Source organism: Triturus cristatus, chromosome 11 (genome assembly GCF_964204655.1).
Source record: "Triturus cristatus chromosome 11, aTriCri1.1, whole genome shotgun sequence".
NCBI classification, from domain to species: domain Eukaryota; kingdom Metazoa; phylum Chordata; class Amphibia; order Caudata; family Salamandridae; genus Triturus; species Triturus cristatus.
The window spans coordinates 2862688-2886697 of NC_140594.1; positions in this window are offsets into that span (position 1 = coordinate 2862688).

The following is a 24010-nucleotide window of genomic DNA, read 5'->3' on the forward strand; positions in this document are numbered from 1 at the left end:
ACTCCATGCTCCTGAATGGGAATGACTGCGACACACGCTAACATCCCTGCACTAGGCCTAACGCACAATCATGCACATCATGTCACAGGCCACCACATGGGACATGCCTGCTGGAAGGCCTGCCACTCGAGAGATTAACTCCCATGTCTGGACTCAGCATTAGTGCCAACTGACATGGAACCCACAAGTCCAGAACTGGACAGGGCACAGGCAATGTCACACAACCTGTTACACACCACCCCCACACATGATGCTGCAGGCATTGTACACTTGGAGAAGGTGTCAGGCAACATAACCTTGTGATGGAGTGACTACACACAGACCAGGGAACACATTGCAAGGAGTGGAAGGGAGGCAGGAGAACACTGCAATACTGAGGGGAACATGATCTGCACAGCACCATAAACCCTGGAAGTGTATCCATGGAACAGTGCACATACAAATGCTGGTGAAACACAACAAACACACACATGTACCTACCCCTTTCCGGCTGCTGCATCTCCCGTAGACGCCTGTCCAAGTCAGGAAAGACCACCGCCAGCACACGTTTCTGGATGTGGGAGAGACGGCGGCGCCCGCGGTTCTTGTGGCTCTCAGGTGAGTCCCCCAGCAGGAGCCGTGCGATCCTCCGCGTCCAGCACCGGATATCCTGCCAGCGTTTCCTCACCTGGGTCAGGCGCCGCTTCCGACCTTCCGCCCTCCTCACGGCGCTGACGGCGTCCAGCCATATCTGCTCCTTGGCAGAGGCGTCTACCTGTGAGGATGGACAAGTGACACTACATCAATACACCTGGCACATGTCACAGGAACACAGCTTGGAACACATTCACTGTTTACAACAAGGCCTAGTATGCATCCAACGCATTGCACCTTTGTCATAGGGACATGATCCTCTGGGGGAAGGCCATAAGCAGTACGTGCCATTGAAAGGACACAGGTGGAATGAGGGCAACTACACAATCAATGATCCAGGCTCACACTGTGCATCACACCCACCCCTCCTGTCTCAGGGCACTGCTGGGAGTGATAGGCCCCCACCCCTCCTGTCTCAGGGCACTGCGGGGAGTGATAGGCCCCCACCCCTCCTGTCTCAGGGCACTGCTGGGAGTGATAGGCCCCCACCCCTCCTGTCTCAGGGCACTGCTGGGAGGACTCTGCACCCACCCCTCCTGTCTCAGGGCACTGCTGGGAGTGATAGGCCCCCACCCCTCCTGTCTCAGGGCACTGCTGGGAGGACTCTGCACCCACCCCTCCTGTCTCAGGGCACTGCTGGGAGGACTCTGCACACACCCCTCCTGTCTCAGGGCACTGCTGGGAGGACTCTGCACACACCCCTCCTGTCTCAGGGCACTGCTGGGAGACATCAGGCATTCCCCCCCCTGGGACCCCCCCTACAGTACAAAGCATGTGTGTCACACGTGGACACAATGGCAGAAGTCACAGTCACTAAAAAGGGACACAGTCTGTGCCACTGGACACTGAACTCACCTGATAACCTGGTCGCCCATACAGCATGGGGTACCGTGGGAGGATCACATCCACCAAAGCCATGTTCTCCTCCAGGGTGAATGGCTGTGACCTCTCCACAGCCCTTGACATGGTTCCAGGGAATCAGTAGCAGCAGCTGGGTCGTGGAATACAGAGATGTGCAGGCAAGTGCTCCCTCATGGGACCTGGCTGCCTTATATCTGCCTTGCTGGCCCATCTCATGCACAGGGGTACAGAGTGATTGGTCACTCACATTTGCATCCTATGTTTCCTCCAATCCCTTCAAACCTAGCAGTCTGTCGGTTCTCTATCGGTTTCATTCTCCTGCATGATGTCAGCCCCACAAACACATTGCAACAAAGTAGAAGAATTCCAACTGACTTCTACTGTGCACCTTCCAGAACAATTTCGAAATTTGAACTTGGTCTCCATGACAACCAGCATGCATGTAGGCCTTAATACTTGTCCCCTATGTAATTTTCAGCGTCACACACAGGTACGGTGCGTTTCGGGGCCCTAGGGCACCCCAAATGCATTGCAACGGCCCCTACACGCGTGCCTACGTTCACTATCATTATGGGTCTCCTCGCGTATGCGTACTCGTAGTGGTACGGGCCGTACACACGCCTGTACGCTCCCTATAACTACGAGTACGCATACGTGAGGACACCCATAGTGATAGGGAGCGTACAGGCGTGTGTACGGCCCGTACCACTATGGGTGTCCTCGCGTATGCGTACTCGTAGTGATAGGGAGCGTACAGGCGTGTGTACGGCCCGTACCACTACGAGTACGCATACGCGAGGACACCCATAGTGGTACGGGCCGTACACACGCCTGTACGCTCCCTATCACTATGGGTGTCCTCACGTATGCGTACTCGTAGTGATAGGGAGCGTACAGGCGTGTGTACGGCCCGTACTACTACGAGTACGCATACGCGAGGACACCCATAGTGGTACGGGCCGTACACACGCCTGTACGCTCCCTATCACTACGAGTACGCATACGTGAGGACACCCATAGTTATAGGGTGCGTACAGGCGTGTGTACGGCCCGTACCACTATGGGTGTCCTCGCGTATGCGTACTCGTAGTGGTACGGGCCGTACACATGCCTGTACGCTCGCCATCACGATGGGTACACATACGGCAGCACTCCCATAGTGATATGGGAACGTACACAGGCCCTCTTGGCAGCAGTACAGCGGTTTTCACACATCACAGTGGTGACAGGTGGCACACAGGTAGGGATAGGGCAGACATACTTGTCCATGGATGGACATACTTGTCCATTAATTGACATCAAGGCATCGTCTGTGCATCACTACATGTGTGGGGCACAGGTGTGACGGCCTGTGATGTGGAACATTACTCCTGAGTCGAGAAGGCACCAGATGTATGATGAGATGTGTACAGATGTACTGTGTGATGGTGCTTTGTGAGCCAGGCATGCCCTTGACTCCTTTGACATGTGTGCATGTCGTACTGCGCACTTGGGGTGAGCGTCACTGGCATGGCACGGACACCAACACACGGAAATGTCCCCTGATGCCCGGTACAGGGGTTATGACACCTGACTTGTCACTACCCACGGTGCACAATGTGACTATGTCATGTATGTGTGGGGGCTTCCCATCAGGTTGATGTTGGAGCACCCTCAAAAGCTGCAGCCGTTGCAGCAACCAACATGTGTCTGTGTGTAGATTGTCATTGCACACTGTTCCGCACACCATGCCACATGTGGTATCGGATGTGAGGTGCACATGTATGCATGGGACACGGAGTAGCGTGACAAGGACATGTCAGCATCCTCACAAGGAATGTGTGGTGAGTCATGACATGTGCACCTTCATGGCAAGGTGTGTGGGCTGTCCTAGTGTAATGTCATGTGACCTATGGCTCCAGTGTTCCGCTACCAGTTTCTGCAATCGGCATCCTACTGCTGCTGATGTGTGGGCGTATGTCACTCCTGTGTTGCGTCTGGCTGTTCACTTGCACTGGGACACAGCTATTCCCATGGCGTGGCATGGGGAGGTTCTCAATCTCCGTGTGTAGCTGGGTCTTGGTAGGAGTGTCACCTTGCATCCATACGTGTCCTGGCCATGTAGCACATACCTGACTCCCTATGTAGCATGTGTGTATTGACAGATTAACATGTGCTCAGTACACATGATTTGTTGTCATAGTGCACTCACTCTTCCTTGTCACTTCCAAATTACTGCAGAGCGCCGCCTCTTGCCCGAAGAATTCCAGACTTGGCTGCCATGCAGGAGAATGACAGCATCCGGCTCTACCGCTTCACCCAACCGTTGATTCTGGAGTTGACGGCGAGACTGGCACCACACCTGCAACCGCAGCACAGGTATCCTACGGCACTGACACCCCAGCTGAAGGTAATGGCTGCCCTACATTTTCTTGCCACGGGTACCTTTCAATATACCATAGCTAATGTTGGTGGCATGTCCCAGAGCATGTTCTGCGGTGTGCTGCATGATTTCTTAGAGGCCATGTTGATTCACCTGGATGACTTCATCAAGTTCCCAACCCCTGAACAGATGACTGCGGTCAAGCGTGGATTCTATGCCCTGGGAAGGATGCCCCATGTCATTGGGTCCATAGATGGGACACATGTAGCTTTGGTACCACCACACGCACGGGAGGTGGCGTACCGCAATCGAAAGCACTACCACTCCATCAATGCCCTTGTGGTGTGTCAGTCCAACATGGTGATTTCACATGTCTGTGCTCGTTTTTCAGGATCAGCACACGATGCCTACATCATGAGGCGTAGCGGGATGCCTGATATGATGATGCAGCTGCGCAACGAACGGGCATGTGTTGTTGGTGGGTACAGTCTGTCTGTCCTGTATTCTGTATAGCCTACCAGCACGACCGCTTCACCACTTCTAACGATGACCATGTGCTTCCCATGTAGGGGACGCTGGCTATCCCAACATGCCTTGGCTGCTGACACCTCTCCGCAACCCCATCACGCCGGCCCAGCTCCGCTACAACACCGCCCATGGCCGGACAAGGCGAGTGATAGAGAGGACGTTTGGCATGCTGAAGAGCCGATTCAGGTGCCTCCACAAGACCGGCGGCGCACTCCCATATGCCCCGGCGAAGGTCTGCAAGATCTTCATGGTCTGCTGCATGCTGCACAACATGGCAGTTGAAAGAGCTGTGCCACTCATCCTGGATCAACATGACGAGGACCATCCACCCGTGGAGGACGAAGGGCTTGGCAATGGGGCTAGTGATGTGGAGGATGTGGAGCCGCAAGAGGACATCCGGACTCGGCTCATACGCGACTTCTTTGCTTAGTGGTGAGTACCAGTGTCTGAGTGTGCACGCATTGGTCCCCGTGTGGCATGCGTTGTGATGTGTGTCTCCACCTGCATGTATGGCACGTGAGTCAGAGGTGTGTGTGGGTGTGTCACTGGAGTGATGGTGCCAGTGATGGTTGTACTTCCCCAGTCATAATTGTGACCTAGCATGTTGTCATCCATACATGTGTCGAGTAAATGCACATGCAAGTGGCTGTCCTTTTTATGGCTGACTTCTTGTGTGTCTCTCTTCCCCAGGTTCCTGCGCATGCCGTCTGCTGCTTGCATTGTTGTGGCACTGCTATTCCTCATGGACATGACATCGTGGGCTGACTCAGCGTTACAGGCACGGACACGTTTGGAAGTCTCCATGGGGTAAGGGATGCATCTGGGGTGTATTGGGTGTGGCAGTTGTTCACAATGTATGCACACTGCCCCTGTCGATGTTTGGTTCCTCTGCAGCCATGTCGCATCCCCATGGGACATGACATGCAGCTGTGTACACCTGAATAGATGGTCTGCCTGGTTGACAGTCATCAGTGATGGGATAGGGGATTGTGATGATGGCATCAATGTGTGTGACACTGCCCTCGGCCACATACGGTTAGCATTGGCTTCACATGGTGTGGGACTTCGACATCAGCGGATCTATGGTGTATGGCAGGCTCTCCGTGTGCAGATGTGGGTATTTAGCTGTTAGCCAACGCTTGTGTGCCAGTTCCATGGTGAACACGCATTTGTGCTGCAGAAGGGGGGTGCCAGTGTTGGACCCACATGTTACTCCACATGATGTGTTCATGTGTACTTCGAGTTGCCTCTGCAATCCCGAATACATGACTAATAAAGGTGTCCCTATGCCTCCAAGGTGCCTCTTCTCAGTCAATGCTGGTGTGTTGCCACGGTGCATCCTGCATGTCTGGCATGGTATTCCCTGATTGTGGCTATGTGTCAATGTGTCGAGTGGCAAGAGGCAAGCTGTGTGTGTGGGCTGAGACTGTGTATTGGGCATGATGTCCATGACTGTGTGGGTATTGTGACATGTGCCATCCCCATGCATCCAACGTTGGCCAGGCCCCCATTCTCTGCATCCACCGGACTCAAGCTTGCAGGACATGGTTCTGCCACCTGTCTACACATACCTGGGTGCCCCCCAGGACACTGGACTGGATCCCTGACCTCTGCGCATGACTGTTGGTGTACTCAATGTGTGTGTCAGCACGGTTGTTCGGCAACCCCCTCAGCTGGTTGGGCCCATCACGGGTGTGTATGGTGCTCCATGTCTGTCTTGCCTAATACACTGTGACCCATGTGTCCTGTGACAGACTCAGGCCCCAGGGTGTGGATGGTTGAAGACAAAAGATGACTCAGGCATGTTTTGACTTTACAAGACACATGTTAGGTAATAATGCTACCAGCAGGCATCTACTCTTCATAGTGTGATTTATTATTGGGGGGGGGGGGACAAAGTGAGGGGCTTTCCGGGATTTTGGAATCCAAAGTTCAGTAGGGGAGTTGGTGTCCTTGCCATTGGAAATCCTCAGAGTCCATGCCACAGTCTTTGTCAACATTGGTCAGCCAGTGACCAGCAGGGCCATGTGGCAGAGAATGTCTCTTGATGCTGTGATGCTGTTGCTCCAGTGGGCCAGGTGCCAGGCCAGGTGTCCTGGGAGATGGTGATGTAGCGCCGACCCTCACGGTCCTTTCCGTGGACGACCCGCCCTCCTGCGGGGAACCTCAGCAGCAGGCCGTGACGACGTCTGGGATGCTCCATCGGATGTTTCCTCCTCCTCCTCCTGATCCCTCCCTGTGGGTGGTGATGTTCTCCGCCTTCTGGCACAGGGAGGGTCGGCCATGTTGTCGGCCATCCGACGGAGTGTAGCGTGAATCCCCTGGAATGCCGTCACTTGCTCAGCCTGTCTGTCCTCCATCCTCCGTTGGTGTACCAGTAGACAGGCATGTAGCTCCGCATGTTGCTGGGCCTGCTGGGCCTTGATCCCCTCGAGGACGGACACAACCTGGGCCATGCCCGTGGTGTCCTGCCGGTATGAGTCCAGGATGTTACGGACATGGGAAAATACCAGATCCCCAGCCAACTGGTCAGGCTCGCGCCTCCGCCGTCCTCCACTCCCACCACCCCTGCCCACTTGCGCCTGGCCTGCCCTTGTGGGCACATCGGGTCTCCGGGACCCCTGAGGGGTGGCATTGGCGTTGTCGCCTGCCTCCTCCTGGGTGTCCGGGACACCGTGTCCCTCCTGGCCAGCCTGGCTGCTTTGTGGTGGTGGGGCAGGGATCCTGGGTGTCTCCTGGGATGTGGCAGGAGTGGGGGTGGTGGTTGGCCCCGTTGTACCTGACGCAGGTGCTGCAGGTCGTTGGACACCAGAGGGGCCAGGTTGGTCGGGGTCGTCTACAGAGTGGTGAGAGTGGTCGCTGCCGGTGGGATCGGGCTCCTGCAGATCCGGGTCCTGTGAGTCTTCCCCCCCAGTGTTGGGGGGTGCACCACGACGTTGACCTGTGTGTGAGAGAGACAATGTTAATTTTGGTCCATGCAACATCCATGTTTCATCAGTGTCAAAGTTGGCACTTTTCCTCTTGAAATTGGGATCTGTCTTGCATTCCACTCACAGTGCACTTGTGCATGGGTGTGTCCCTTGTGCACCACTTTTGCCCTTTTCACTATGTGTGGCACGGTCTTACTTGCTGCGTCAAGTGTGACTGCAGTCAGCAGTGGAGTGGGCAGGTGTGGCGAGCCATGCATTGGCGCCTTCCGTGTAGCACTGTACATGTGCACATGGAGTGGATCCACACACTTATATGATCCAGGTAGCTGTCGTTGTGCTCGTGAACAGGTTGTGACATGGCCCTGTGTTTTGCCATGGTGAAGAGGGGGGGTTCTGGGACTGGCCACCCTTGTCTACATGCACGCAGTCTACCTGCTGACGAGCAGACATTCGCACATGCCACACGGCTGATTTGCTCTCCCTGTGTCTCGCTCCCTCTGTGTCCCCCTCTCCCTCCCTCCGTGTGTCAGCCTCCTCCCTCTGTCCATCTCCCTCCCTCTCTGTCCCCCTCTCCCTCCCTCTCGGTCCCCCTCTCCCTCCCTCTGTGTCCCCCTCTCCCTCCCTCCGTGTGTCAGCCTCCTCCCTCTGTCCGTCTCCCTCCCTCTCTGTCCCCCTCTCCCTCCCTCTCTGTCCCCCTCTCCCTCCCTCTGTGTGTCAGCCTCCTCCCTCTGTCCGTCTCCCTCCCTCTCTGTCCCCCTCTCCCTCCCTCTCTGTCCCCCTCTCCCTCCCTCTCTGTCCCCCTCTCCCTCCCTCTCTGTCCCCCTCTCCCTCCCTCCGTGTGTCAGCCTCCTCCCTCTGTCGGTGTCCCTGTGTCTCCCTCCCTCTCTGTCCTCCTCTCCCTCCCTCTCTGTCCCCCGCTCCCTCCCTCTGTGTCCCCCTCTCCCTCCCTCCGTGTGTCACCCTCTGTCACCTCAGCCCAGCTTCCTGGGCACACACTGTTAGCAGATCTTTGAGTGGCCCTTGGCTTGTTGATGTGAGTTTGTTTCTGATCTCCAGGCACCCATTGGGTGTGATGTGTGTCTGTGCGCTGCTGCTGTGGTGGTGTGTGCTGCCACTCTTTCACAATGTTGGCTGTTCATTAGCTGCTGTCATGTGCAAAACAGTGCCTTCACCCCCATGTGTTGATGCAAGGCGTCCGCCATTTGCTGGCAAGTCATTCCTGTGTTGGGACACACTGTTTGTCTGGCTGTGACCTAGGCCATATGGGCAGAGGGCATTGTTGTCTGCTTCGGAGTTGCACTATGTGATTTTTGGGGCCCAGCCTCCCGCCATCCGGGTTACCGTGTCATGTGTTGGTGTCTTCTGTGGCCTGTGACTTGACATTGTCCAGCTGGGTGCATGGGGCATGGTGACAGCAGTGGCATGTGCGTGCTCATGGAGTGTGGTTGAGTCATGCGATGGCTTGTGGTGGTTGCGTGCCTGTTAGTGATTTTGGTTGTGGATGCCGTTCCCCCCATGTGAGGTGCGTTGTTTGTGTACTCACCCGGGTCTCGGAGTCCCTCTAATCCTTCGACTGCCTCCACCGGCAGTATGGCCATCACCCTCTCCTCCCAGGGCTGGTAGTGTACGGGTCTGCGGGAGGGCCCTCCTCCTGTGGCGTTGGCCTGGTCGTGTTCCTCCTGCCTCTTGGCTCGGACCCTCCTCCGCAGATCGTACCACCTGTTCTGGCATTCCTGCCTGGTCCTTCTGGTGTCCGCAACAGCATTCACAGCATCGACGATGGTCTGCCACATGGCTGTTTTTGCTGCCAGGCTGGTGTTTCTGACCAATGTTCCAAAGATCTGTGGCTCGACTCTGAGGATTTCATCAACAAGGACCTCCAACTCTCGGTTACTGAACTTTGGATTCTTGGTAGTGGGCATGGTGAGGGGTGTGGGTGTGGATGGTGGGGGGGGGTGTGGATGTTGGGGGGGGTGTGTGGATGGTTGTGGGTGTGTGTGTGTGAATGTGATGAGGGTGTGTTTGTGAAGGTGGTTGTGTGAAGGTGTGCAAGTGTAAGGTGTGGTGAAGCTTGTAGTATGGTGCTGTGGTGTCTGGCAGCAGTGAGTCTGTTGCAAAGGCTCATGGTTTGTGTGTGTGGGCCCTTTTTATTGGTCCATGGGTGGGTGTGGCAGTGTTTGAAGTTTGGGTGGGTGTGTTATAAGTAGTGGTGGTGTTTTGGGCCTCTGTTTGTCTTTGGCAGTTGCAGGTCAGTGAAGGTGTTTTTGTAGTGTTTGTTGGCCATGTTTAGTGGCTTTGTGCCATTCGTATGGTGTATTCTTGTGTTGTTTTGTTTTGTCCTGGTTGTGTCCGTGCGTTTTGAGCGTGTGTACGGTGTGTACATGGGCCATTTGGTTGTACGGTGCTGTCCTTGTGTGTGGGTTGGTACGACTCGTACATGCGGTTGTGATGTTGGGGCCTGGGGTGCGCTCCGTACTTAGGAGGTTGTGTTGGGGGTAGGACCGGAACGTACTGGGGTGTACATTGACGGTGGTATGACACTTACAGGGGTGGGGGCACGACTCGAACGTGGGGTGTGGGTACACGGTGGTACGACACGTACAGGGGTGGGGGTAGGACTCGAACGTACTGGGGTGTAGGTACACGGGGGTATGACACGTACAGGGGTGGGGGTACGGTTCGAACGTACTGGGGTGTAGGTACACGGTGGTACGACACGTACAGGGGTGGGGGTACGACTCGAACGTACTGGGGTGTACTTAGACGGTGGTACGACACGTACAGGGGTGGGGGTAGGACTCGAACGTACTGGGGTGTACTTAGACGGTGGTACGACACGTACAGGGGTGGGGGTACGACTCGAACGTACTGGGGTGTGGGTACACGGTGGTACGACACGTACAGGGGTGGGGGTAGGACTCGAACGTACTGGGGTGTGGGTACACGGTGGTACGACACGTACAGGGGTGGGGGTAGGACTCGAACGTACTCGGGTGTAGGTACACAGGGGTATGACACGTACAGGGGTGGGGGTCCGACTCGAACGTACTGGGGTGTAGGGACACGGTGGTACGACACGTACAGGGGTGGGGGTAGGACTCGAACGTACTGGGGTGTACTTAGACGGTGGTACGACACGTACAGGGGTGGGGGTAGGACTCAAACGTACTGGGGTGTACATAGACGGTGGTACGACACGTACAGGGGTGGGGGTACGACTCGAACGTACTGGGGTGTAGGTACAAGGTGGTACGACTCGTACAGGGGTGGGGGTACGACTCGAACGTACTGGGGTGTAGGTACACGGGGGTATGACACGTACAGGGGTGGGGGTACGACTCAAACGTACTGGGGTGTAGGTACACGGTGGTACGACTCGTACAGGGGTGGGGGTACGACTCGAACGTACTGGGGTGTACTTAGACGGTGGTACGACACGTACAGGGGTGGGGGTAGGACTCGAACGTACTGGGGTGTGGGTACACGATGGTACGACACGTACAGGGGTGGGGGTAGGACTCGAACGTACTGGGGTGTACTTAGACGGTGGTACGACACGTACAGGGGTGGGGGTAGGACTCGAATGTACTGGGGTGTACATAGACGGTGGTACGACACGTACAGGGGTGGGGGTACGACTCGAACGTACTGGGGTGTAGGTACACGGTGGTACGACTCGTACAGGGGTGGGGGTACGACTCGAACGTACTGGGTGTAGGTACACGGTGGTACGACTCGTACAGGGGTGGGGGTACGACTCGAACGTACTGGGGTGTGGGTACACGATGGTACGACACGTACAGGGGTGGGGGTACGACTCGAACGTACTGGGGTGTGGGTACACGGTGGTACGACACGTACAGGGGTGGGGGTAGGACTCAAACGTACTGGGGTGTACTTAGACGGTGGTACGACACGTACAGGGGTGGGGGTAGGACTCGAACGTACTGGGGTGTACTTAGACGGTGGTACGACACGTACAGGGGTGGGGGTAGGACTCGAACGTACTGGGGTGTACATACACGGGTGGGGGTTCGACACGTACACGGGTGTACATCCAGGGGGGGTGTACATTGAACGGGGGTACGACTCGAACGTATGGGTGCTGGGGGGAGTGTTTGGCGCGTATGCGGGCCCATATCTCCATGGTTGCAATGGGAGTTCGGTGCGGACGGTGTTTTTACCATACGGTTGTGAGTTCGGACGCACGGGTGGGATCGTGATTCCTCGGTCGGACTTGACTTTTCACGTTTGTACGGTAAATCGTCCGAGGACGTGTCGGACACATTTTCCGACCCGAGGACGTGTGGGGAATGATTCCCAATGCGATTCGTATGGACTTTTTACCATGCGAATCGTAATTGCCAGTTTGTACGACACTTGTACGATTCGTACGGTAAAAAGACCGGATACGAGTCGTACGGGCAATTTTTTTACCGGATCGTGATCGGCACCAGAGCCGCAGTACACATTTTGTTTTCAAATCCACCCATCAATCCGGCATTGCAGTATCTCCAGGAGTCTTGCACTTCCTCATTCAGGGAAAACAATGCTGTTTAAAGAAAAGATAAAACAAAAGCAGCACTTCACTGGCAAACTCTGCATAGTGGCGCTAATGTGTTTGGGTGTGAATAAAATCAATCTGGCTGCTTTGTGAATACTGTCTTGCTTTATTTAGTTATTTATTTATGTTTCATAGTTGAACCTTTTATTTCTCTCACTCCTGAGTCTGTACTTTGGAATAGAATAAAGTCAGAAAAAGACAACATTTGAAGCAAAAGTATTTTTGGATCCATTTCACAGTGAAACAAATAAACGAAAGGAGGAAAGAGGGGGTGAGAAGTAGGCCAGCCCAGCCACCGCCTCGCTCCCTGCTACTACTGACACACAACAAACAAAAGTCACTGCTCTGCTGAAGCGGCCGGGGCCTAGGCCCTCCTTGCCCCTTCCTTAGGCCCCGGCCCTTTTGCTTTTGATTCTGGCCCCGGCCCAGTTGCGACGCCCCCCGGCCCCAGACAGCGCCACCAGTCACCCATAAATAAGATCTGGCCAGGAACAAATAGCACTCACCTGCAGACTGGGGGAATTAAATCACGAGGTGCCGTTCTCTTTCCCTATTGCTGACTGTCTCCCTCTAGCCTCTGAATGCCTGCCTCGACCTCGCCTCAGAGCCACGTCACTTCACGTCACGTCACCGGACCATGATGATGCTGTAGACGTGCGCAGCATGACAGGTCAGGTGGTGTGAGGGGGGGGGGGTTTAATAAAATTATAATGAGTAGGGCGGCGGCTGATCGTAATAGCCTAGTAGCCTGCCTGCACACGCGTCGGAGCACGAGCACCGCAGCAAAGAATCATTGTCCTGCTCACACCAGGCCTCAGTCAGACAGGCAACTGTAAGCACTGTGTTCTGTTGTTGGGGCCGATTTGGACCGACCGTGACTCCGTCGGTCCAAATCGGCCCCAACAACAGAACTGGCCCCCTGTCACAAAATCGGCCCCCACCCCATCCAGCCTACCGGGGGATTGCCCGGGGCCGGAATCACCAGTCCGGGCCTGGCTAGCAGGAGGTTGCGATCTGCGAAATATCAGTGGCCCAGCGGTCCAGCCGCTATCCACCGCTGTACTGGGGGGTGATCCCAGCAGGGGCAGGGGCAGAATAGTTTTGTGGAATGTCGCGGGTTTGGGCCCCAGAATGCACTCACCAGAATGGGCGTCGTTTATAAATGACTTCGACGTCTGTATTTTTCAGGAGACATGGGCCTGCGAGCCTCTCTTCCTCTTGGGCTTCCTTAATTTTTTTGTCCCGGCCGTTAAAGGCCCAAAGGGAAGACCAAAAGGGGGTCTAACCATTTGGGCTCGGCAGGCACTCTTCGACAAGATAGCAGAGCTCCCCACAGGCAATAAGGACATGCAGCGGATTAGGCTTTGTATCCCTTCGGGGGAATCCCTATATATTTATAATCTGTATAGAAGAGGACATAATGGGGGGAAATCCCATGTTTTGGCTGCACTCGACCAATTGATCGGTGCCCAGCCAAACAAGAACAACATATTAATTGCCGGTGACTTGAACATGACCTTTGAGCCCCTTACAGTAGAAGACTGGCAATCAGGAGAAGATGCAGATACCGAACGGGGAATCCCTAAGCTGGACTTAAAACCTGTGAGTAGATGGTCAGTCGAAGTAATTCAGATGAACGCCTTATGCAGCGAAAGGGGGCTCAGAGCTCTGAATGGTAGGACACTGAGTGATGGACAAGGGGCCAACACATTTGATAATGGCCGTTGGCAAAGCCGGATTGATTATGTCATTTGTAGCTTAACGATCTGGCATTTGATGAAAGATATGAGGGTGGTCAGCAGACAAGAGAGTGATCACAACCCCCTTTGTATTACTCATTTGTTGTGGGGGGGGACCTGGAGGGGCAAAATATTATAACAGAAGCGATGGCAGAGATCGTCCCATCGAACGACATGAGGCGAGTCAAGTGGCCCCAAATTGTGGCTAATCACGAGGTGCTACTAAGTATTAGCACAAATCTGGATCTTACCACCTCTGCCATGGAAGTAATATTGAATACGGGATCGAGGAGCAGAACAGATATGGTTGAGATTACCAATCTGCACTGTGAATTCTTCAGCTCGATAAAGAGTCATTTCTACAGGGCAATACGCTCGCACCCGGGCAAGAAAAGTCGTCCTCATGTGGCGGGGTGGTATAACGCCACATGTAGGGCAGCTAGAACTTCTCTGGGGATGGCCATCAAGTCCAAAGACCCAGCCTCCGTCAGGGAAGCAAGGCGGAAATACAAGTCCTGTGTATCTATAGCCAAGAAACAATGGGACGAGCAGCACTGGCAAGATCTTAAAGCTGAATAAAGTTGTGTGTCGGTCGCACTCCTTTGTATAACTTTCAATCACTGTGTAATTATTTTACTATGTTCTCGGTGCTGTGGGATCTTCTCCCCAGATCAAGAGGGATGTGGCTTAAAACTGAATTTCCGATTCCTTCCACAGTGGAAGGTATATCCCAGTATGCACTCTTTTTCCTTCAAACTGTAATCAATTACACCACGAGTGTCTGTTGATCAATAAGCTGTTTTATTTCACAGTCTCAAGTTGATTTTAATGTTTCAAAGAATATTCATTGATTTCATGATTCAAATGTATTTAGGACATCTTCATATGGATAAGTTCCAATGTTATAAACATGATTCCATATTTTCAATTTGGGTTACAGGGATGAATCCCAATGCATTTCGGGGTCTCCCTTCGTCAGGGGATACTCCCTATAAATAAAGTGACCATATATTAATAATATCCGCACTAGAATAATGTGAGAACAAAAGCTGATAGCATAACAACAGAGCTTTTTCGCAAACAGTAACCAATTGTCACAAATCTAAACCAATGTAGACGCAAATAATATCTGAACGAATCGTTACGAACGAGGAACGAGTTTTACACAGGTATGCGTCGCAGCGAAGCGGTTGAGATACTACATGATAAGATTCTTTGTATTTATTATTAGTTTAATTGACGTTAGAGTCATTCACGTAAACATCACTAGTTATTTAAATCGGAATCTTTAGCACACGTTCGAATTAATTACTGGCACATTCCTTAAAGAACCCGTGGTCATGATACATATGCAGGCACACGCCATTAATCATTTACCGGCACTTCGTAGAGTTTCACATCACAAGTTTTAATTTGTTTTTCAGTTCACGCCACATCGGCCACCGAGAATGATTTAGGAATTTACGTTCACCGCATCAGATATTATTTGCGTCTACATTGGTTTAGATTTGTGACAATTGGTTACTGTTTGCGAAAAAGCTCTGTTGTTATGCTATCAGCTTTTGTTCTCACATTATTCTAGTGCGGATATTATTAATATATGGTCACTTTATTTATAGGGAGTATCCCCTGACGAAGGGAGACCCCGAAATGCATTGGGATTCATCCCTGTAACCCAAATTGAAAATATGGAATCATGTTTATAACATTGGAACTTATCCATATGAAGATGTCCTAAATACATTTGAATCATGAAATCAATGAATATTCTTTGAAACATTAAAATCAACTTGAGACTGTGAAATAAAACAGCTTATTGATCAACAGACACTCGTGGTGTAATTGATTACAGTTTGAAGGAAAAAGAGTGCATACTGGGATATACCTTCCACTGTGGAAGGAATCGGAAATTCAAGATCTTAAAGCTGCCAGTTCCGCAAAAGACTCCAGATTATTCTGGAATATTGTTAAATGGGGGAGAGGGGGTCTCCCAGAACCACCTTCCAACCATGTTTCGCAGAGCAACTGGTTGGACTACTTTAGTCCCCAATACAGGAGTCGTCCGGAGGACAGGAACGGGGAGTCTGTGCCCTATGCTATATTCCAACCTCCTCCTTTTAATAACGCGGATGTAGCATTGGCCTTGGATTCAGTCACACGGGGCAAGGCTCCGGGCCCTGACGGGGTGCCTGCAGATGTATTTCTCTATGAGAAATCATGCTGGGGCAAGTATATTTTGAATTTGGCCAACGCAGTAGCACAAGGGGCTCCTGTACCAAAGTCCTGGCTGGGGGCGGTAATAATCCCTATATACAAAAAAGGGGACAAAACTCTACCAGGGAATTATCGGCCCATCAGTCTTATAGACACAGTACAGAAGGTCGTAGGCAAAATGACCCTGGCAAAAATCATAGCCTGGAAGGAAGAAAATAATGTTCTATCTCCTTACCAAGCAGGTTTTCGTAAATTGACTAGCACAATAGACCAGATCATCCGGTTCATGCTACTGCACTGGAAGACAGTAGAGCTGGCGAAGGGCAGTCTTTATGCTGCCTTCATAGACTTACATGCAGCTTTCGATCTAGTTACTCGCTCCCTGTTATGGAAAGTCTTAGCTGAGATGGGCATGCCACTTGAAACTCTATCGCTAGTGATGAGATTGCACGAGTCAAACTCCGCAAAGATCCATTGGGGGAGACATGGGCAAATATCTGACGAGTTCCCGGTAGAACAGGGGGTACGCCAAGGCTGTGCCATGGCCCCGATGCTCTTCTCCCTTTACATTAACGGAGTAGTGGAGCGTATGTTGTCTGCTTCTGTAGATGCTCCAACACTGGATGGAGTGAAAACGCCAATCCTAGTATTCGCAGACGACACGCTCATTCTATCCAAAACTCCCAGCGGTCTGCAGCATGCCCTGAATATCTTTGAGGGCTTTTGTATTTATCAAGGCCTAGAAGTAAATGTAGCTAAAACAAAGCTCATGACATTTAATCCCCATTCCAGCTTTAGAGGGAACTTCCTCATGGATGGCCAAAAGGTAGAAATGGTTTCGGATTTTGTCTATCTTGGTATCCACATAGCCAAGGGCGCAAAGTGGGGGAAACACACAGAAATGGCGGCTCTTAAATTTCGCCAAAACACTGGTGCTATAGGTGCTGAACATAAAAGGTCTTTGACCAAACCTATTGCGCCAGCACTTCAAGTATATGAGGCCAAAGCCATTAGCTCGGCGCTCTATGGCTCAGAGCTTTGGGGCTATGGCAATTTAGCACCACTAACGCTCGCCGAGAATAAATTTCTTCGAAACCTCATTGGCCTCCCCAAAAGCACACCCATGAGGCCTCTGCATTGTGAGTTAGGCAGAAAAGCCATATCAGATATGGCTAGACTAAGACCCATTTTATACTGGCGGCGCATCTGGGTCACCCCTGAACTCGCTCACTACGCAAGGGGCTTCCTGGATTTAATTAACTGCGATAAGTTCCATAAGATAGGTTGGTTGGGGGATTTGCGTAAAATGCTGGGGATTCTAGGCATGAATGAGCTATGGGAGAATCCAGAGGAGGCCCTGTTCCCGACTAAAGCAATTATAAAAGCAAAGTATTGGGAAATGGTAGAACATCGGGACTGGAACAAAGCCAATCCTTCTACTATGGAGGGACTATTTTTTGAAGTAAAAGCTTCCCCTTTCCTTGAGCCCTATTGGGATACTATAACCAAACCCCTGGACAGGAAGCTATATTTCCAGCTTAGAGTGGGGTCTCTCCCAATTAGATCACTAACTGGAAGATGGGCAGAGGGTAGTTCTCAAGCCTGCCCAGTCTGTAAAACATGTACTGAGACCATTGCTCACTTACTCTTTGTGTGTGGGGCTTATTCAGTCCCCCGACATGTCTGGCTGAGGGCTATGTGCAAACAGCTAGGCACGAGAGAGAGTGACATGGCTCTAAGGATTATCTGCACCAGTCCTTCAACATTCATTGCTGTGGCAGTTGCTAAATTTCTGGGTTGGGCCTGGGCCATTAGAAGGAAATCTCTAGCCCAATAGCAGGCTATGTGAAAAGAATTTAGTTTCTTCGTGTTTATACTGGCTAAACAACTGCATGAACTTTAGCTTTTATTGATGAATTTTAATATCATTGATGTCATGATGTTTTATTATTTTAAAGATTTTTATAAGAGATTGTAAATATGTTATAAATGTTTCATGCTTTTATGAGTTTTTACCTCAAATAAAGCAATAAACGAATAAACGATTAATAAATTAATAGTTTCATAAATTTTAGGAGCGGGATGTTGGGTTATTAGGGGATAAGTGTGGGGAGTTTTAGAAAAATATACAAATTTATAATCTGTTAAAATAACAATTTTTTTTTGGAGAGTAAATAGATATTTATGAGATAATTTTTTAAAAAATATATTAATATATTATGAGTTATGGAAATTTTGGGAGTGGGATGTTGTGTTATTAGTGGGTAAGGGTGTGGAGTGTTTTCTAAACTTAGAAATTTCTCATATGTTAGTAATAAGTAATATTACTTGAGAGTTTATCAAAGATACATAAATGTTTATAAATATTTTAACTATATTTATATTTTGGAATATTAAAAATTTTCACCATTGATATAAAATGTGTTAATTGTGAATTTTATTTTTTAATTTATTGTTTGTTTGTGTTGTGGTGTTTTACATAAATGTTCAATTATTAATATTGTTATATCTAAGTTTGTAGTGGTTTGTTGTTTTGTAAAGGTATAAAGGTGGGCATCGTTAAATTATAGAAAAATTTGTTCATTATTTAATAAAAAATAATATTTTTGAGATTAAAATATACATTTAAAAAATAAAGAACTTACTGGTGAAATTTTAAACATTTTTTAAAATATAATACATTTCTATTTAGATAAAATAACTATTAATGGAAATCTATTACTTTGTAGTTTCTATATGTAACTTATTTTAATAAAACATTTTGATTTTTGATATGTTTGAATAATTGATAGTAAATTGTTATATTAGAATGTAGTGGGAATTGATATATTAAATATTTACTCATATTTTAAATCAAAATATTATAGACATATGTTTTTTAAATATACTCAATATGTTGTCATTAAAAAGTGACTGGAGTGGGAATAGTAAATTATAAATATTTACCATCCAGCATCTTTCCTGCTTTAATACTGACTGGAGTTGGAATAGTAAATTATATTTATTTAATATCCAGCACCTTCCCAGATTTAATACTGACTGGATTTGGAATAGTAAATTGTATTTATTTACTATCCAACACTTTCCAAGATGTAATATTGAGTGGAGTTGGAATAGTAAATTATATTGATTTACTATCCAGCACTTTCTTTGATTTAATACTGACTGGAGTTGGAATAGTAAATTATATTTATTTACTATCCAGCACCTTCCCTGGTTTAATATTCACTGGAGTTGGAATAGTAAATTATAATTATTTACTATCCAGCTCCTTCCCTTATTTAATTCCGAACAGAGTTGGATTAGTAAATTATATTTATTTACTATCCAGCACCTTCCCTGATGTAATATTTATTGGAGTTGGGATAGTAAATTATATTTATTTACTATCCAGCACCTTCCATAAATTAATAATGACTGGAGTTAGAATAATAAATTATATTTATTTACTATCCAGCACCTTCCCTGATTGAATATTGATTGGAGTAGGAATAGTAAATTATATTGATTTATTATCCAGCACCTTCCTTGATTTAATACTGACTGAAGTTGGAATAGTAAATTTTATTTATTTGCTATCCAGCACCTTCCCTGATTTAATATTGATTGGAGTTGGAATAGTAAATTATATTTATTGACTATCCAGCACCTTCCTTGATTTAATACTGAGTGGAGTTGGAATAGTAAATTATATTTAGTTACTATCCAGCACCTTCCCTGATTTTATATTGATTGGAGTTGGGACAGTAAATTATATTTATTTACTTTCCAGCATCTTTCCTGATGTAATACTGACTGGAGTTGGAATAGTACATTAAATTTGTTTACTATCCAGCAGCTTCACTGATTTCACAGTAATTGGAGTGGTAGTAGTAAATTATTTTTTTTATATGTTTTTTTGCATAAATGATAGTTTGTGGGGTATTTTTTATTCTTGTGTAATGTAATTTTCGTAAATGGTTGTGTTTTTATGAAGTTTATTACAATGGAAATCTTGTGAAATTATCAGACTTTGACATTTGTTTAATGAAGTTTTTTTTTTATTAGAATTTAGTTAGTTGGATTTGTTATTTTTTATTGGGTACATCATATAATCTTGTATACATAAGTGGAATATTTGTATAGCATTTATTATTTTTTCGTTAACTTTGTGATATATATTACTATATTTACAATATATATTTGTCTTCATATATATTCATACATTGGTATGTTTAGTGATTCATGTGTTGATAATTGCTCATATATATTTGCATTTTGTATGTTTGTGAGAAATATACGTTTAATGCAAATTAATATTGGTATATTAATTAACAGTTTATTTTTTAACATTCACATATTTCATTTAACATACTAGTATTGGTTAATACAATATTGCATTTTAATATTGTACTTTAGAAAACAATCATATTTTCACATAACATTTTAAATATACCAAAAAACAGAAGCACATTCCCCCCACTAGTATAATCTAAATAGGCAGTAAGTCCATAAATATTAGTGTGTCCACAGACCGAAAGAGATAGTTAAATTATTTTTCTTTCATTTTCATTTATTTTATATAAAATGATACTATACATAATAGAAGAATCACACCAGTTAATTGCCTATAAAACCAAACATTGTAGATTCAATCATAGCATAATAAGTGATTAGGAGAACACAATCATATGCCCAACACAAAATACTATAAAGTACAGTACATATATCAACTTCATACATGTAAAGAACACAACAAGACACAGTACAATATAGCATACATAAAATACAGTAGGTCAGACAAAAAAGCACCGACGCGCGTTTCGGAGATCCCAAAATATTCTGCAAATGAGCTCCTTCCTCAGGGCGCAATTGGCATATGCATCTTAATCACGATATCCAAATAGTTCATTCGAAGCTAATTGCTAATTTACATGTCGGGCTTCAGGCACATAAGCACATGGTCGGTCTGTGGAACACAAAAACCAAAACATTTTTTTTAGAATGATAGGGTAATCCACAACACACAAAAACACTTTTTGTAACAAGGATACAATCCCCACTGAAAAAAGAAGAATAAGAAAGAACTGTCACCAAAAAATCGTGTGCAATATAGAGTTTATAGTGACAATAAAGCATTCTTTGTTGAAAAAACAAAAAATGTAAAGCAAAAGAAATTAGCGACCAAGAGAGTCATGCTTGAAAAAGTTCGGCCATATTGGAATGGTAGTGAAATAAAACTATAATACTAAAGACAAATCTAAACAGAAGAGAATAGTATTAATATAGCAGTCCAATCAGATGGGCCTTCAGATAAAAACAGGATGGAGTAGTATTAATATAGCAGTCTAATCAGATGAGCCTTCAGATAAAACACGGGCTGGCAAATGATACAATTCAGAAAATAGCGTTCTCCCAAGGGAGAGACTCGTTTAATCCATTATCAAATGTATCCAAAGTGTAAATCCAAAATACCTCTCTTTTGCGCCTCAAGCAGTCAATATTCCCATCTTTGGGTGGGAAAATGTGTTCCAGAATGGTCCAACGCAAGTCTTCCACTGTGTGTCCACATTCCAACCAATGGGCAACCATCGGGGCTCCAGTGCGGTGATTCAGTATGGCTGACTTATGTTCACTGAATCTCACCCTGAGTTCTCGGCCAGTTTCGCCCACATATCCTTTATGGCAGGGGCACAGAATGAGATAAATCACATTACTGGTACGGCAATTGGTCATCTTCTTCAGGGTGAAAGTGCGTTTGCCCCAAGTGAGGACATGGCCTACAATGGCAAACTCACAAGCATGGCAATGGCCACATTTGTGTGTTCCCATAATGGGGCTGCTTCCAACAATAGATTTCTGAACAAACCTGTCTTTTTGTGGCTCTCTTGACTTAACCAGGACGTTTCTCAAATTTTTATTACGGCGAAACGCAAAGATAGGTTTAGGGAGGGTGTTTTTATGCGAGTCTGAGTTGAGGATGTGCCACTGGGTATTTATAATTTGACGCACCTTATGATTGATGTTAGAATGGGTGGTAACACATACGATGTTATTTTCAGTTTTGGTCTGTTGGTATGGAAAAGAGCCACTCTATCATAATATTTAGCTCTTAGTCCCTGACAAGCCTGTTAGGGTAACCTCTGTCCAACAGCTTAGTTTTAAGTGTTTCATGGAAGTACAGTTCCTGCGGTATCTCAGGAATTGACTAAAAGGGATACTATCCTTTTGACTGCGGGGATGGTAACTGGTGTACTGTAAAAGGGTGTTCCGGGCAGTCGGCTTAGTATAGAGAGAAACCTCTATTTTTTGGTCCTTAACTTGTATCCAAATATCCAGAAACTCGATTCTTTCCTTACTGACCTTAGGGCTAAATCTAAGATGTGGATTACACAGATTAATCCAGAGCATGAATTCTTCAAGTTGCTGTTCTGGGCCTCTCCAAATAAAAAAAATATCATCGATGAAGCGATGCCAACCCAAAATGTTCTCACTGAAAGGGGCTACTTCATTGAAGACAAATTTAGTTTCGAAGGATCCCATAAAGATGTTGGCTACATTGGGAGCACAGGCAGCGCCCATGCTTACTCCTTGAATCTGTTTATAGATATTACCCTCAAATTCGAAAAAATTCTCTTTGAGGACAATGGCCAGGCACTCCAGAACAAACAGATGATCACAGGGGGCCTCTCCAATCTCTAAGGCTCTCTTAACTGCATCTAAAGCCTCCCCTTGGGGGATATTCGTATACAGGGCCTCAATATCCATTGAGACCAGGAAATCAGTGTGGATGTTAAAAGGAAACCCTTCAATGATGTTGATGAGGTGACCTATATCTTTGATAAAGCCAATGAGTTTTAGAGGCCAACGGTTGGAGGTAAACATCTACATACTTGGAGAGTGGTTCAGTGAGAGACCCAATAGTAGAGACGATAGGTCTGAAAAGGTGGTGTAATAGCATTTTTATGAGTCTTGGGCACCCCATATAGTATCGGAATTTTGTGGAACGGAACATTAAGGTAATCAAGTTCCTGTTGGCATATGGAACCTCTATCTACTGCTCTGCTTGTGATTTCTAGAATCTCACTTTTAATTCTCTGTTCCGGGAAAGACCTAACTTTAGTATAGTGTTCTGGGACACTAAGCATTGTTTCAATTTGCCTTTTATAAACTGCACTGTCTAACACTACAATGCCACCCCGTTTGTCTGCGGGCTTTATGGTGACATCAGTATTGTCAGCCAGATGTTTAAGGGCTTGATATTCATCATAATCCAAATTGTATGGAGGTCTCCGAACATGAGTGAGAAGTTGGTGAATTTTGTTGCTTACCACTCTTTCAAAGATACTTACTTCTGCGCCGACCTGGTCAAGGGAAGGCGTGAAGACAGATTTAGGACGCAATCCTGTTTTGTTATCGTTGGCAGTGGGAGATTGTAATTCAAAAAGTCTCCTAAATCTTATTTTACGAAAAAACGCTTGAATATCAGTATTCAGTTTAAATTGGTCAAGGTAAGTACTAGGGACAAATGAAAGCCCCCAAGAGAGAACTAGCATAGATGATTGATCCAAAGATGTTGTGGATAGATTAAAGATGGGGATAGGCTTAATATGTTCCGTCCCTGTAGGTTGGAAGTGAGAACAATCTCCTATTCCTTCCAATACTGTTTCCATCTCGTTTGAAGGAACTGAGGTGAGTTCTCTGATGGTTGGTAACCACCTCTGCCCTCGTTCCTGAATCTTACTCGAGCAGAAGCCTGTCGATTGCCTAAAAAACGACCATTCCTTGATGGACCATTGGGATTGGGTCTCCTATATCCATAATTCCCATAGTTCCCAGAACTGTTAGTACTTTCCTCATTATCTGAGCCAGAGGTGTCTGAGAATGTGCGCACGTTCCTATTGGACCAATATTGACGTTCCCCCTGTTGCGAATGCTCATAATCGGAGTTGTAATAACCATTTTTTAAAAAGGGATAAACTCTTTCCTCAGAAAAGTACCTAATGTCCTTTTTGAGTTTATCAGTTTTCTTTTTTATGAGATAATCACAGAAGGAACTCATCTCTATATTGATCTCTTCTAGTTTCTTTCTAGCATCCTCAACGGGGTTATTCTTCTTGAGAGTGTCTTCAATGTCTGCTATTTCTTTCAGTAAGGTCTCAACTATTTCTCTTGCCGTCTCAATGATAAGCATCATTAG